At 43.5% G+C, this 12758-nt stretch overlaps 1 long non-coding RNA gene across 1 annotated transcript; it reads left to right on the top strand.

Moving 5' to 3' along the window:
* Positions 1 to 4678: 4678 nt before the first annotated feature.
* LOC127492469 (uncharacterized) lies at positions 4679 to 12006 on the top strand. The gene is made up of 2 exons (XR_007922019.1): positions 4679 to 4730; positions 11888 to 12006. It is a non-coding gene; the product is annotated as an uncharacterized lncRNA (long non-coding RNA).
* The last annotated feature ends 752 nt before the right edge of the window (positions 12007 to 12758 follow it).

Here is a 12758-nt window from a genome sequence, read left to right on the forward strand (position 1 = left end):
CTCTAATATACACATAACCACACCCTTGCACATACACACATGTGCAACAGACCTTTTAATGAAATGAGAGTTCATTATCAGAAGGCAATGTCAGAGCTTTCTTTCTAGTGTCTGGCTGGTTGGAAAAGCTTCTAGCCATGAAAGAATGAAATTTCAACAGGCTACAGGGAAATAGCATATTGTGTGTAATTAGAGAAGAAAACAATTGTCTGGTATATTTTTGCAGACATAAATGTGCATTTAAAATTTCATAGTAAGCAACCATACATCTAAATGTATAAATTTGAAGTCTTACAAGCTCTTAACATTTGAAAGACAGTGGAAAAAATGGGATAAAAGATTAGGCTTTTCATGACCGTGAGAAACTGTATGATTGTTGGGTCCTAGTTCTCTGGTGTCTTAATACCCTTCCTGACATCCCCTCCAAATAGTCCTCAGCCCACATTTGAACTTCCCACAGAATGTGAATTCCCGACTTCAGAGGTCACTATTCCATTTTCGTTACTGTTCCCTTAGAGATTTCTCCTTTACGTTGACAGGATATCTGTACGTTTAGTTTCACCTTCATGTCTGTTTTGTCTGACATCAATATATCACATGTCCTATTTTTCTGTTGAAGCCTCCCCCACATCCTTTCATTTTCAACTCCTCGTGCCTTATGTTTTAGGTATGTCTCCTGCAAATGGCTTCTTTTTTAATTTCTGAAACCAATTTTTCTTCAAAACTGAATTTATACTATTTAGAATTACATTCAAATGTATTTCTATTACCTATTGTATAGTTTCTATTACCCTATTTTTCTTTTTCGTTTCTTTTATCCTTTCTTGTATTTCATTTATTTGTAAAAATTTTATTTACTGATTTGAGAGAGAAGAGAAACAGATAGACACACAAACACAGAAAGATGTCTCATCTGCTCATCCACTTCCAAAATGCCCACAGCAGCCAGATCTGGGCCAAGGCTGAAGCTGGGAGCTGGAATGCTAACCAGGTGTCCCGTGTGGGTAGCAGGAGCCCAGTTACCTGAGCGATCATCACTGCCTCCCAGGGTCTACATTAGCAGGAAGCTGGAGCCAGGAGCTAGAGGTAGGAATCAAACTCAGATACTCTGATGTGGAGCACGGCATCTTAACCACTAGGCTAAATATTTAAAAGATTCATTCTGCTTTTTCCCCTTCACTTTATTTTTACCCCATCTAGTTGTTTTGAGATTATGTACCCTATTTCTATTTGTCCTGAAAAGTTGAACAATATTTAGGTTTACTGATAATTTGATTGAGTTATTTGCTAACCATTTCTTCTTATATCTTAGACCTCTATGAGGTCTTTTGATTCTCCCTGAAATGCAACTATTAGTTATTAAAGAGGTTATTTGGTATTAAATCGTTTCTGTTTGACAGAACGTATCTTTTTTTTTTCTTTTTCAGCTTTCAAGGTTTTATGCACCCAAGCTGTCTATTTGTTTTCTTTGCTGTGCAACCTGGCACTGGGGTTGGAAGCTCTGATGGGCAGCTGGGCCGCTCTCTCCTCAATGGCTTTGCGGTTCCTGGAGGGAACACTGTGAGTAATCTCCGCACAGGAAGGTTTGAGCACATCAGCAGCACCTCCAGCTCCTTGCCACTGTGGCCTGGGAACTTCACTGGGCAGCGTGGGCTTTGTTTTCTTGTTGTTCTGTAACTAATCCTGGGCATTAAGATCTGGCCCTTGAACCTTCTGCACATCTTGTTGTCAAATACCTCTGGGTTCCCACCAGCTAATTTTTTTTTTAATTATTTTTTTTTTGACAGGCAGAGTGGACAGTGAGAGAGAGAGACAGAGAGAAAGGTCTTCCTTTGCCGTTGGTTCACCCTCCAATGGCCGCCGCAGCCGGTGCGCTGGGGCCGGCGCACCGCACTGATCCGATGGCAGGAGCCAGGTACTTCTGGCCTCCCATGGGGTGCAGGGCCCAAGTACTTGGGCCATCCTCCACTGCACTCCCTAGCCACAGCAGAGAGCTGGCCTGGAAGAAGGGCAACTGGGACAGAATTCGGCGTCCTGACCGGGACTAGAACCCGGTGTGCCGGCGCCGCAAGGCGGAGGATTAGCCTAGTGAGCCGCGGCGCCGGCCCTACCCACCAGCTACATTTAATCTGACAAATCAGTCTGACTGGTGCTGGATGAGCCTCTTGGTCCTCTTTTTGATGATCCTAGGCTTAACCAGGGATCTGAGGGCAGCCACGATGCCAAGTAGGGGGCTGCCACCTCTGTAGGTAGCACCCAGGAAGAGAATGGAGGGTGGCACCAAAGGGCTGATGGGACATAACCGACAGAACGTATCTTTAATTCAGTTTGATTCTTCCAAGAGTTTCCATGGGCATACAGTCCTAGATTAATAGTTGTCTCAGCATACTGAAGATTCCATCTCGCTATTTCCTGACTTTGTTTGTCACTGTTGAGGAATCATCTTTCACACACATTATTTTTTGTAAGATTTATTTATTCTATTTGAAAGAGAGAGTTACAGAGAGAGAGAGAAAGAGAGAAATATTGCATCTGCTTGTTCACTCCCCAAATGGTTGCCACAGCCTAGACTGGGGCCAGGCCAAAGCCAGGAGCAAGAAGCTAGAAACTCCATCTGGGGTGCATGGACCCAAACTCTTGGGCCATCTTCTGTTGCCTTCCCAGGCACATTAGAAAGAGAGCTGGACTGGAAGTGGGGCAGCTGGGACTCAAACCATGGGTGATATGGGATACTGGCATCTTAGGCAGCAGCTTAGCCTGCTGTGCCACAATGCAGGCACTATCACAAATTTTATTTATTAATCAGTAATATAATTTTTGTTCCTGGCTGCTTTGTAAAAACTTTCATTTAAGAATAATTAAAAATTCAAAGGAAGCTACTAAAATAGGAGGGAGGTCCTTTGTACCCTTCCCCGTTTTCCACAATGTTTCTACCTCGTATAACTATAATATGAAATATTTTAAAAGTTCATGGAAATGGAATTAAAGCACAAGTTCCTTTTGGTGCAAAAACTTTTTCAAATCCATGAAAAGCTTTTTCATAACACATTTTCCATGAACTTCTTGAAGAGCGCTTGTACAGTAGTAAAATGAGGAAACGGATGTTGGTACAAGGCGTGTGTATAATTCTGTGCCATGTTGTCATCTGTGTAGATTCCTGTAAGCGTTACTTGTTTCAAGATACAGAGCTACTCCATCACTACTTCACGTGACTTCTTACAGTCAAGCCCCAACTCCCCGCCCTACACCTGCATGGGAGACCAGGAGGGAGTACCTGGCTCCTGGCTTCAGATAGGCACAGCGCCAGCTGTAGCGGCCATTTGGGGAGTGAACCAACGGAAAAAGGAAGACCTCTCTCTCTCTCACACTGTCTCACTCTGCCTGTCAAAGAGAGAGAGAGAGAGAGAGACAGAGAGAGAGAATGGGGTCCAATTCTTCCCACTGTTTCTCCTTCCCCTCAACCCTCTCCGCAGGGACAAAGGGTTTGGTGGGTGTGAAATAGGTGAAATTCTTCCCAAGGTTTTAGGGTAGCCCTCTTGTTTCAGGCAGAGGGGACTCCCCTGGGCCGGGGCCACCCACACAGCGACTGGGGCTTAGGCAGGACTTTGTAGTGTAAAACACAGAACTGCTTCTAAGGCTGCTCCAATCCCTTCCTTTCCACAGGTGCTCTGTTTTCTTTGGGCCCCTTTCACACACCTAGGCCGGTTTCTATCTTCCTTTCTAACATCATCCATCTATCAGTTATCTATCTGTCTAAACACTAACCTTCCCTTTCCTTTTCACATTTTAACTAACAAAAGCTAACTGCTATTCTTGTGACTTATCCTGTGACTAGTGTTTTGACTTACCGTTTGCCTAAGAATTTCAGGACCCATTTTGTTTCCTGTGGCTTCCCCACCCCCCTCCCCCCAACTGCCCTTTCTCCTTGAAAGTCCTCCCACTAGCTTGCAAACTGAGGTGGAGCGTATTTGGAACAAAGGTGGTCCCTCTAATAAACATACTGAGTCCCTTCATCAGCTCTCCTCCCTGGTGGAGTGACTGTCCAGTGTGGAGAGCCCAGGACTAATTTTTTGCATGATTACCTGTCTGTCTGTCTGTCCATCCATCCATCCATCCACCCTATGTTTCTTTTCCAGAAGGTTCTGTAGATTCAGTATTGTTTCTCCAGGAATCATACTGTTTTTTTCACGTTTCTTCTTTTCTGCTACCTTCTGGTTCTAGTCAGCAGCATTTTGGTTCAGGCTCTGTTTCTGTTCACTTCCTCTGAATCTAACATGTCCTAGTTTCTTTTCTTTCTGGGAACTATGCTATTTCTCCTAATAGATCTAGGAATTTTACCTCTTCTCTCAAGTGGCACCAGAATAATAAGAAATCACTCTTTTGACAGGGAAAATATGAATTCAGAAACATGAGCATCCCCTTTAACAAAGAGTCGGCTTTTGATGGGTTTAGGAGGAAGCAAGAAGTCTGTTTATGCAGGTGCAGTACTTCTGCCCCTGAAGATTCCAGCGCCTCACGCATCGCACAGCTTGTTTCAAAGCTGGCCTGGGTGGAGCAGGATCAAAGGTTCAGACAGCCTGCATTCTGCTGTGCTAGGTTTTCCCTCCTGGATTCCATTCACCTTCTCCTTGTAGTCACTCCGTTTCCTAGGAGATGAGAACTCTGTCGGCTGTGTTACAGCTGCCTTTATCTTTCCAACTGAAGTGCTAACTTCCAGCCTCTGCTCTCAGGTGTGTGAATAATACCTTAGATGACCTCAAAAAGCCACAAACATACACTTGTCCACTTGTATCTGTGTGGGAGAATGAGAGCCACGCATAGGCAGATGCACAGATACAAGTGGACAAACTGTCACTTGTTGTTTTGGGGCCTGCTTTACTCTGCTTTGTGATGGATTATTTAATTTAGCCAAAACAGGCTTGTTTAATTCTATGTGGCTTGTATTTCTGCTGCTATTAATTTAAAAAGTTCTGGGCAGCCATGGTCCCTCCCCATACCAGCAGGATCCCAGTCATTCACAGCCCTGGTCAGGGATGGGGGTGGGGGAGGAATCCAGGCCCTTCAGGCATGCTCGCCTGGACTTGGATGCACAAATAAGACACAGGAGAGAATAGAGGGTGAACCAACAAAGAGTGCAGAGGTGGACTTAGTGGCTGATTCCTCCAGACTCTGGGACAAGGTCACCCTGTAAACCTGCCTTCTCACGCAGCTGCTGAGTGGTAGAGCTGGCATGGGAGCCTGGCAGTCTGGCTCCAGGGCCGCCCAGCAGGAAGATTCACATTCAGCGACTTAAGGTCCATAGGAGCTTCATGTTATCTTGGGTCTCTCATAGTCATTCTTACCTTCCTTCTTTCTTTCTTTCTTTTTTTTTTTTTAAGATTTATTTATTTACTATGAAAGTCAGAGTTATACAGAGAGAGAAGGAGAGGCAGAGAGAGAGAGAGAGAAAGAGGTCTTCCATAGGATGGTTCACTCCCCAGTTGGCCACAACTGCCTGAGCTGTGCTGATCCAAAGCCAGGAGCCAGGAGTTTCCTCTGGGTCTTCCTGTGTGGGTGCAGGGGTCCAAGGACTTGGGCCATCTTCTACTGCTTTCCCAGGCCATAGCAGAAAGCTGGATCAGAAGTGGAGCAGCGGCTTTACCCCCTACGCCACACATCGGCACAGTCATTCTTTCTTTCTTTCTTTTTTTTTTTTTTAGTTTTTTTTTTTTTTTTGACAGAGTGGACAGTGAGAGAGAGATACAGAGAGAAAGGTCTTCCTTTGCCGTTGGTCATTATTTCTTTACTGATATTTTGACATCATCATAAATGGCAGGTCAATCCCATACACTTACCTCTCCTCCTCTTAAAACTCTACTAAATTATAGTAAAGAAATGGCCGGTGCTGCGGCTCAACAGGCTAATCCTCCACCTGCGGTGCTGGCACACCGGGTTCTAGTCCTGGTCAGGGCACCGGGATTCTGTCCCGCTTGCCCCTCTTCCAGGCCAGCTCTCTGCTATGGCCAGGGAGTGCAGTGGAGGATGGCCTAAGTGCTTGGTCCCTGCACCCCATGGGAGACCAGGAGAAGCATCTGGCTCCTGCCATCGGATCAGTGTGGTGCTCCGGCCGCAGCGCTCCGGCAGCGGCGGCCATTGGAGGGTGAACCAATGGCAAAAGGAAGACCTTTCTCTCTGTCTCTCTCTCTCACTGTCCATTCTGCCTGTCAAAAAAAAAAAAAAAAAAAAAAAAAAGAGAGAGAGAGAGAGAGAAACAAGTAGTATCCTTACCCATAAGGACAAAAAACATTAAAGAAAATAATGGAGGAGAAATTTGAACACATTATTTTAACAGGGTGAGCAGAGAGGCCAGTGTTGTGGCATAGCGGGTAAAGCTGCCCCTGCAGCATTGGCATTCCATAAGGGCACCGGTTCAAGTCCCAGCTGCTCCACTTCTAATCCAGTTCCCTAGTAATGCACTTAGGAAAGCAGTGGAAGATGGCCTGAGTGCTTGGGCCCCTACTACCCACGTGGGAGACCTGGATGGAGTTTTAGGTTCCTGGCTTTGGCCTGGCCCATCCCAGCCATTGCAGCCATTTGGGGAGCGAACCAGGGAATGGAAGATCTTTCCCTCCCTGAACCTCTCAGTAGCTCTATCTTTCAAATAAATATTTTTTTTAAAACTCAAATGAATATTTTTTAAAAGTACAGAAGGATTTCAGAGTGCTTCTCTGAAGGGAGACAGGTTCCCCAGAACCTTAACTGGCTCCTCTTTGGAGACCTCAAAAACCGCAGGCAAGGGAGGTGTGAGGTTGCACCCAGGGCAGAGGGACCCCAGGTGAATTCTTCTTCTTCTTCTTCTTCTTCTTCTTCTTCTTCTTCTTCTTCTTCTTCTTCTTCTTCTTCTTTTTTTTTTCTTTTTTTTTTGACAGGTAGACTTATAGACACAGAGAGAGAGAGAGAGAGAGAGAGAAAGGTCTTCCTTCCATTGGTTCACTCCCCAAATGGCCTCTAAGGGCGGTGCTGCGCCAATCCGAAGCCAGGAGCCAGGTGCTTCCTCCTGGTCACCCATGCAGGTGCAGGGCCCAAGCACTTGGGCCATCCTCCACTGCCCTCCCGGGCCACAGCAGAGAACTGGACTAGAAGAGGAGCAACCGGGACTAGAACCCAGCGCCCATATGGGATGCCGGCGCCGCAGGTGGAGGATTAACCAAGTGAGCCATGGCAATGGTCCCTGTGAATTCTTCTTATAAGAACCTCATCCTCCACCAGGCCACCAGCCCCCTCCACAGGACACAGGGAGGCTATTCCTGTGTGCAAGCACACTGGATGGCTTGCTTTACATGTGTGTGACTTATGGGTTAATGCTCTGCCATCATAAGGCACTCTGCTTTTTCAGTTTCCACTGGGCTCCACAAGCTATGTTGTTAGTCTTGACAAGTGCTAAGGCACAGATGCAGGGATACAGGTGCATTGGTGGCCTCAGCAACAGGGAAAGTTAAGTGAAAGTAGGGGCAGGCATTTGGCCTAGAGATTAAGATACAGGTTGAGACACTAGCATCACACAGTGGAATATCTCGGTGTGACGTCTGGGGCTCTGGCTCCTGACTTCAGCTTCCTGTTGGCACAGACCATGGGAAGCAGTGGTGATGGCTTAAGTAATTGGGCTTCAGCCACCCATGCGGGAGACCTGAATTGAGTTCCCAGCTCCCAGCCTTGGTCCCTTTCCAGCCTCAATTGTAGCAGGTGTTTGAGCAAACCAGCAGATGGAAGCGCTCTGTCTCTCTCTTAAATAAATAAAACAATTAAAAACAAATAAGTGAATATCAATGAACTGTGCGATATCCACCCTTTCCTCCTATCCTGTCTACAACACAGGTGACCAGACATTTAATACCTCCCTGCATCCCATTTTTTTTTTTTCTTAACATCTTCTTTATTTGGAAGTTAGAGTGACTGGGCTTGCAAGAGACAGTCAAGGAGATCTTTCATCTGCTGGTTCACTCCCCACATGTGGGCAACAGCAGGTCTGTGCCAGGCTGAAGTCGGAAGTCAGGAACTCCATCCAAGTGTTCTGCATGAGTGGCAGGGACTCAAGCACTTGGGCCATCATCCACTGCTTCCCAGGCAGGTTAGCACAGAGCTGGACCAGGAAGCAGAATAGCCGGGACCCAATTGGCACTCTGATATGGGATGCCGGCATCGCAGGCAGCAGCTAAACCCCCTGTGCCAGAAGGCCGGCTCCCCTTCTGTTTATTGATAGTCTCTGAAGGGCCCTAACAAAAGAAAGATGGATTAAAACTCACTTTAAGAAGAACCCACAGAAAGGACTCCAGCATTTTAAAGAAAAACCCATCCTTTCACATACTCTTGAAGCTGCCACTTACATATAAAGAAGTTCCTTCCAATCAAGATGATGAGATAATGAAGAAAAGCCTCAACATGAAAATCAGATAATAAAAAATTATGAGGAGCCAGCGCTATGGCATAGTAGGCTAAGCAACCGCTTGTGGCACTGGCATTCCATTTGGGCACCAGTTAATGTCTTGGATGTTCCTGTTCTAATACAGCCCTCTGCTTATGGCCTGGGAAAGCCGTAGAAGATAGCCCAAGCACTTGGGCCCCTGTACCTGAGTGGGAGACCTGGGTGGAACTCCTGGCTCCTGGCTTCAGATCAACCCAGCTCCAGCTGTTTGGGTCATCTGGGGAGTGAACCAGCAGATGGAGGACCTTTCTCTCTCTCTCTCTCTCTCTCTCTCTCTCTCTCTCTTAAATAAATAAATAAATAAATAAATCTTTAAAAAAAAAAAAAAACAGGAGAGAGAGGCAGATGGAACTTGGAGAAAACAGAGACAATGAAGGAAGGATAGAAAATTGAAACAAAAATCTGTAACCCAAATAGACAAGTATCATGTTTTCTCTGATTCGTAGTAGCTAATACACACAGTACCCAAAAACCCCATAATAATGTATATGAGCGAAATTGACATCTTGTGCTTTGAGTCGTTTTATAGCCCTTGTCTGTATTCCTGAGGAACAGTGGGCTCTCTGCTTCTTACCCGCAGAACTCTTTCTTTAGAGGAGCATTAAGCCTGTGATTAGAAAGCAAATTGAGTGTGTTACTGCAAAATATTTTTTTAAAAAAAGGGGGAAAGTGGAAAGTATTATATTCTTAGAATTGTGTCTGTGAAGTTTATGAAATCTCTGTCTATATGAAAAGATTTAAAAATATAATTAAAAAAGAGACAGGAGCTCAGAGAAGATCCAGTAAAGGAGACAGAGGAAGGGCAGTGAGAGGAATGTGGTAAGACCACAGCCAGAGGCAGATTCGGGTGCTGGTGACAGCAGGGCTTTATAAGCACACGTGACCTTGAGCAATGTGTTCAGCCTCTCTGTGCTGCAAAGTGAAGATGGAAACGCGAGCGTTTGGTTCAGCAGTTAAGCTGCAGCTTGGGACGCCTAAATCCCGTATCACAGTCCTGGTTTGAGTCCTGGTTTATGCTTCCAATCCAGCTTTCTGTTGATGTGCATCCTGGAAGGCAGCAGGTGCTGGCTCAAGTACTGGGGTTCCTTCCACCCGCATGGGAGACCGGGGTGGAGTTCTTGGCTCCTTGCTTTGGCCTGGACGATCTCTCGTGGTTGTGGACATTTGGGTAGTGAACCACAGGATGGAAGATCTCCCTCTCTGTCTTCCTCTGTCTCTGATGCTCTGACTTTCAAATAAATAAATAAATGCTTCTTTAAAACATTTTTTAAAAGAGTCTCTGAAAAAGGAAATAATTGGCAAACAAGAAAGAGCATTTGGAAAACTAAAATATGATGTAACTGTTATTTAAAATCCAACAGAACAAGTAAAAGGTGGAGTTAAAAAAAAAAAAAAAACTCCCAGAATGTAGATTAAGAAGATGAAGACACAGAATTAAGGAAGGTAGGAACAATAATAAAAAGAAGAAATTAGAGATTTAAGAATCCAGCATCTAATAGGAATTTCATAAAAGCAGAAGGGAAGGAATTACCAAAGAAATAATGTAGAATCTCCCAACACTGTGGCCCACCAGATGCCCAGCTCAACAAGTGAAGACCCTGAGAGCTGTTCTCATGACATCTCAGAGAAGACGTGGCTGAGTGCATTGTTCAGACCTTTCTCATCTGCACTTGAGTTTTTGCCTACTTCTGCTGGTCCAGCCAGCTGTCAAGAAAGGAATGTTGAAGTCTCTTCCATAATTGGGAATTTCTCTATTTATTCGTTTAGTTCCAACAGATTTTGTTTGGTGTGTGTTCATTTATCAGTATGCAATATTGTTCTTTATCCCTTTATCTCTTTGTTCTTTGTTCTGGAGTTTCTATTCTCTGAGATTAACATAATTACTCCAGCTTTCCTCTGGTTAGTTTTTGCATGTTATATCTTTCTCCACTGGAGCACATTTAATGTGATTATTGATGATTGAATTAAATCTGCACCCTTGCTGATTGTTCTTTCTTCTACCTGTTCCTTGATCCTTTTCTCCCTTTCTCTGCCTTCTCTTTGGTTATTTGATAATTTTTATTGTTCTTTTTGATATTCCTTCTAGAATTATTATGTATACTTCTTTAAATTTTTTCACAGTTGCCTTAGGATATAAAATATACATTTTTAATTAAAGTTTACTTTGAAATAGTAATATGGCATTTCACATGGCTTTACAACTGTGTATTCTCAATTTCTTCCTCCTACCCTTTGTTCTATTATCATAATAACTTTAGCATATGCCTGAAGCATGTGCTACATTGCTACTATTTTGCAATAGGAGTCAGTTACTTCTTAGAGCAATTAAAAATAAGAAAAAATCGTTATTTACATTAATTGATTCCATTTCTAGTTTTCAAAATCTGTTTGTGTAGATCTAAGTTTCAGTCTGATTTATATGTATGTATATATATACACACATATATATGTATTTTTTTACCTGAACAAATACTAAATACTCTAGTATTTCTAGTAAAATGGTTCTGCTGGATATGAATTTCCTCAGTGTTTGACTGATAAAGTATTTCATTCTCCCTTTTTTCTTGCTGGGCATAGGATTCTAGATTGAAATCTTTTACTTTTAGCACTTTTTTTAAAAAAAGATTTATTTATTTATTTGAAAGGCAGAGTTACAGAGGTGCAGAGGTAGAGAGAGAAAGAGAGAAAGTCTTCCATCCGCTGATTCACCCCTCAAATGGCCACAATGGCCAGAGCTGGGCCAATCCGAAGCCAGGAGCCAGGAGCTTCTTCTGGGTCTTTCCATGTGGGTGCAGGGGCTCAAGCACTTGGGCCATTTTCCACTGCCTTCCCAGGTCAGTAGCAGCAAGCTGGATCAGAAGTGGAGCAGCTATGACTTGAACTGATGCTCATATAGGATGCTGGCGCCATAAGCAAAGGCTTAACCTACTATGCTACAGCTCCGGCCCCATACTTTTAGCACTTTTTAAAACAGATATACCTTATTTATTTGAAAGGCAGAGTTACACACACACACACACACAGAGAGAGAGAGAGAGAGAGCGCCACAGCTAGGGCTGCCCAAGGCTGAAGCCAGAAGCCTGAAACTCCATCCCATCTCCCACTTCTGCTGCTTTCCCAGCAGGGACTCAAGCTCCCATGGGATGCCCGAACTGCAGAGGCAACTTAGCCTGCTGTGCCACAATGCCGGCCCATCTACGTCACCCAGTTATCTTCTTATTTTCTCATGAGTAGTCTACAATAATTCTTTTTTAAAAAATTTAAAAAGTTTTTTTATTTATATGAGGCAAACAAATTTCCTGTTCTTCATATATACAGATTTAGGAGCATAGTGGTCCTTCTCACCGCACCCTTCCTCCAGCCTACAGTCATCCTCACTTTTGTTCTCTGTATATAATGCTTCTTTTCACTTTGATTACCTTCCAGATCTCCTGTTTGCTTTTGCTTCGGGAATTTGAATATGATACACTGAGCGTGTGGGGTATTGTTGTCTCCCCCTTCGGAATGTATCCAGCTATCTCCATGCTTCTTGGATCTGGGTTAGGTATTAGTCATAAATTTTTTAAGTTACTATTTACAGTAAAGGAAAATAGGGCACACTCTAAGTATCTAATAATAGACATGTGGTGAATTCTGAAATAAATTATTATGCAGTTATTGAAAATGATGTTTTAGGAGAATATCTCCATGATATTGTAGACAGATTGTTCTCCATGAGACACGAAAGCTCAACAGAAAAGAAAAGATGGATATATTGGACTTCATTAAAATTAAGAACTATTATTCATCAAAAGACACCATTAAGAGAGTGAAAATGCAAACTACAGAATAGGAGACTTTGTACCTGAGATATAATAAAGAACTCCTATAAATCAATAAAAAAGAGCAGACAACACAATGGAAAGTAACGGCAAGATTTCCACGGTCATTTCACACTAAGATATCTAAATGAAAAACATCAATAGTAGCCAAGGAAATTAGAATCAAAACTACACTGAGCAACAATGACACTATCAGGAGAATGATTAAAATGAAAAGATGGATAATACCAAGTGTTGTTGAGAATGTGAATAACTGAAACTCAAATGATGCTGGTGAAGGTTAACTTGCTATGCCAATTTGCAGAACAGTTTGGCAATATCAACCAAAGCTAAACATATATTTTTCATATGATGTAGCAATTCTACTCCTGGATATATATCCAAGAGAAATGGGTGTTTATGTCCAAAAGAGGCAGTATAGGAATGTTCATAGTATCTTTATTCACAATAGCCTCAAATTGGATCCATCTTTAGTA

The sequence above is a fragment of the Oryctolagus cuniculus genome, chromosome 10, assembly GCF_964237555.1.
Source record: "Oryctolagus cuniculus chromosome 10, mOryCun1.1, whole genome shotgun sequence".
Taxonomy (NCBI): Eukaryota; Metazoa; Chordata; class Mammalia; order Lagomorpha; family Leporidae; genus Oryctolagus; species Oryctolagus cuniculus.